This window comes from Engystomops pustulosus, chromosome 7, assembly GCF_040894005.1.
Source record: "Engystomops pustulosus chromosome 7, aEngPut4.maternal, whole genome shotgun sequence".
Lineage (NCBI taxonomy): Eukaryota > Metazoa > Chordata > Amphibia > Anura > Leptodactylidae > Engystomops > Engystomops pustulosus.
The window spans coordinates 83,165,032-83,169,501 of NC_092417.1; positions in this window are offsets into that span (position 1 = coordinate 83,165,032).

The window sequence follows — 4,470 nt, forward strand, 5'->3', positions numbered from 1 at the left end:
CCTCAGCATGAAGAAGGTGCAGATATTGAAGGTGACAGCCACGGGCTCAGTATCTCCCACCTACCCTCTTATAGCTCCTTCTTTATCGCTTTATCTCCATGTCACCTCCTGTACCCCTTTATCTACATGCCACCCACTGATTGTCACCACCAGAGAACCACGGCACAGCTACTGTCTACACCTGGTTTCTCTGTACAAAGAGACTATGAGCCACATTTATCAAAACTGTGCAAACAGTTTACCTGTCAAGTGTGTGGCAGATTCATGAATTGTGGTTCACGTTGCAAGCGTGCACCATTTTTTTTGGTGCAATTTGTTCATTCTTCAGAACTGTGGCACACGTGGGACAGAATTGTGGTGCACGGTCCACAACTAAGCAGTAACGCATGTATTTTTCTGTCTTGTCAGACAAAGGGCAGACACAACACCAAACTGGCGCAGACACTTTATAAATACATGTGCATGCAAGCAGCTTGTACGTTCTTTCTAGTGGAAAGTCACACAGAAAACGGGTGCAAACACTTTAATAAATGTGGGCCTTTGTTGTTTCTTTTGCCACATTTGTTGTCCCCACATCCCATGTAACTGTCACCTCTCTCTGCACTGCCCTTTCTACCTCTAATACAGTCTATTACCCTGGCTTGGCCAATGTGTTGTTCTGAATTCTGGCTCTGTGGTTTGAAGGACTTGCTAGCCCCCTCCTCAGATCATGTCTGCTGTTTTACTGCATGTTCCTGACATACACACTGGCTCACATCATTAAGCTGTCTACACCAGAATTCTTCATAGTGCACATGGTTATCATTCATGATGTACAAATTAATGGATATTATTCCCAAGCTCACAAAGGGTTAACGCATAGAAAGCAAATTCACCGCCCCTGCATTACAATGAGGGTGAAACAAAACCCTCTGTTTTAATATTGCAGTAGTGAGCGGCCTGACCTCATAGAGGTCTCCTGGGCTCGTATAGGACCTCTCCTCCAGCTCACTCCTCACTCAGAGGTATCAGTGTCTCTATGTCTCCTACTTATGTAACCACGTTCAAGGGCAGATAAGCATGGACAACGTTTTTGGAGGGAGGCGTGATATAAATATAAATGTCTACATTCCTGTTTGGAGGAAATTAATTCTGAAAAAAATTAATGCAATTGCTTTCTTTACAGTGCATTGTTTTCTAAGTTATCTATTGAAAATCTACATCTTTTAATGGGCAACAAGCATTACAGTATGTTGCTCCATTTCTCTAGTATCCCTCTAGTGGTGGCATTAGGAAGCTACATTTTTACTTTAGTATATGTGTACGACTCTGGTGCTTCTGGGTTATTTGTTTTTTTTTTTATCCCATTTAGTTTTCTAATGTATTAATATATAACATTTTTATACATCTTCCCTTTTTCCCTTTCATTCTCTTATAAAATGTGCAAAAACATAACTGTGACTGTGCTAAGAACCATGTTCCATTGAACAGATGTGAACACCATCTTATCCTACAAAAGATTAGACTGCCCTCTGCTGGTTAAGATTCTCAATATTTGACCTTGAGGAATTTCATTGCCCCCCCACCACCACATTAAAGTTTACTATCCTGCACCTTAACACATACATATCATATCTCATACTTTAGAATGTTAATCAGTTATAGTAGTACTCATCAGACATAGATAAAAGAGGCATCTATCAACTCACACATATCCTCTTTTAGGTTCAGAACTCTACAACAATTTTCACCAGTCACGACGTATTGCTACTGAATATGCACCCAGAAGTCTTCAACTCCCTGCAGCCCATCTTCACACTTCCCCCTAAAAACACCACCCATTGTCTCCCATGGATATATTATATGGATATATATGGATATTCTGTGGTCTAGTAACAGCTTTAAAGAGGACCTGTCACCCCACCAAAAGACCCCCACCAACTATGCCCCCATAATCCTCCCCCAGCCCCTTTCTATTTATGCTATTTCTTTTTAAATTTATGTTGGTGAACTTGGTTTTAATCGATCCAACCTCTTACCAAATAAGAGGTCGGATCCTGTCAAAAAGCACGGCGCGGACGCTTCAGAGAGAGCCTATTCTTACAGGTCCCCGCCGACTGCAGCGCCCAGGAGACAAGGATCCGGCATCTTATTTGTTAAGAGGTCGGCTCAATTAAAACCAAGTTCACCAACATAAATTTTTTAAAAAATGGCATAAATAGAAAGGGGCTGGGGGGAGGATTATGGGGGAATAGTTGGTGGTGGTCTTTTGGTAATATCCCCTGAGTCTCCCCAATCACCATCTACCAAACACACACTGGGAGTTCTCCATGGGGAACCCTTCATTATACTCCCCCTCTTCCTGCATCACCCTTCTGGCCCTGACAGGCGTGGACTGGGCCTGTTCTTGTGGACTTGGCCACTGTCAAATACTATGTCCTGGCACTAGGGTACACTACAAGTGTGGGGAGTGTGGATAAAGGAAGGCATCCCCTCCAAAATCTCTCCATTGTACTCAGCAATGTAGTGGAGAGTGTTTTTTAGCTTTTCTATCCTGCGGTTTGGCTCAGCTACCAATTGAAGAAGAAAATTAATAGTTGCCACATTCACATTTTATTTTCAGGCATACCCTGTATTCTTTTGTTCAATAGCTTTTATTATAATTTAATACCTTTAAAGAAAATTAATAGAAAAAAAAAAATCATATCAGCCGTATTCTTATGGCCATAATTTTTTATTCCAGTGTCTGTGGATGGTAATTTTGCTGCCTTCCATGGTGAACAGGGTTCGAATCCACAGAGGGAGCCTGATAAATGGCTACCATTTCCAGCAGGCAGGTAAATTACCCACTCCCGACATGGGGAGGTTGCGACGAAAAAATAATAATACATGACTCTTTCGAGCACAATTTAAATTCTTTAACCAGGATCAATCGGAAGTCTGGTGCCAGCAGCCGCTGTAATTCTAGCTCCAATACCATAATTTTTATGTTAATTTTTCTGCTGGTGCTTTCATTGATTAAAACTATTATGGAGAGTGAAATAGCAGAAAAGCTGCAATTTAGACATTTGAATTTTTCTTTTATGTTGTAGTGTTTGTTATAAAAGATAAAATAAAAAATTAAAATGCATAAATGCAAGTTTACAGCATAATTACATTTTATGTTGGCTGCTGCCATCTTGTGACTAGATCTGGTAGCTCTATACAAAAGCACCAGGGTCAAAGCAGCACATCTATATAATTCTTGACCCATGCACAAACAAGTCCTGGCCAACAACTCTATTGCCCTGTATGAATAGGCATTTCTAGGAAATCAATATTAGCTGTCGATGGTGCTGTCTAATTGGAAGAAAGGAAGAATTCTGTATAATTTGACAATTATATTCTGGCTTTTTCTTTGCATAGAAGCCATCATTTAGTCATAGGTTTGGTCCTTAAACTGCCCTTCATACAATTATCTCTAGTTACCTTAGATAACTGAATACTATACTTACTAAATGTGAAATTTGTACAAAACAGAGGAACAAGATTTTAGGTTTATTTATTACAATGGGGAAAATAAGTATGTGCTACACAGAATCTAAAAATAACCCCCCAAAAAATCACATTAATTAATTAGCATTTAATTGCATGAAAAAAGTATTTGATTCCCTACGAACCAGAAAATATTCTGTCTCTCAGACCTGTTAGTTTTTCTTTGAGAAGCTCCTCCTACTCTGCACTCAATATCTGTATTAATTGCACTTGGTGAGAAGACAACAACTGTTGGAACAATTATTAGAAAATTGATGAAACACGAGATGACATCAATCATCCACAGTCTTTGGCTCCATACAAGATCTCACCTCTTGGGGTTAGGATGATTCCGGGAAAGGTCAGGAATCAGCCCAGAACTGAAGATCTGATCAATGACCTAAAGCAGTGGTGGCGAACCTATGGCACGGGTGCCAGAGGTGGCACTCTGAGCCCTTTCTGTGGGCACCCAGCACAGAATTTACCAGATAGGACTCAAGTTTTCCTCCTGCAGTCCAAGACAGCCAAGGACGCGCCACAGTCAGTGCTATTTTAAAGTGACACCTAGTTGGCTGCCAAGACTACAGGAGAAGCGAGAAGGTGTGGACAGAGATGGATCGTTGGAGCTCCTGCTTTGGGTCCCCTGATTCTTCCTCTTCAGGGGACACTGGAGGGAAGCTACAATCCAAATGTCTCCTACTTTCTATTGTATTGGTGTCATCAGGACACCAATACATCACCAATTGGTGTCATCAGGACACCAATCAGGAAACTTGTGAGACAGCAGAGATCAATAGGTTTCTGCTTAAATTGTCATGTTGGCACTTTGCGACATAAAAGTGGGTTTTGGTTGTTGTTTGGGCACTCTGTATCTAAAAGGTTCGCCATCACTGACCTAAAGCCACCTGGGAACACAGGTTTCAAAGATTATCATTACTAACACACTACACCACCATGGATTAAAGTTCAGCAGGGCAT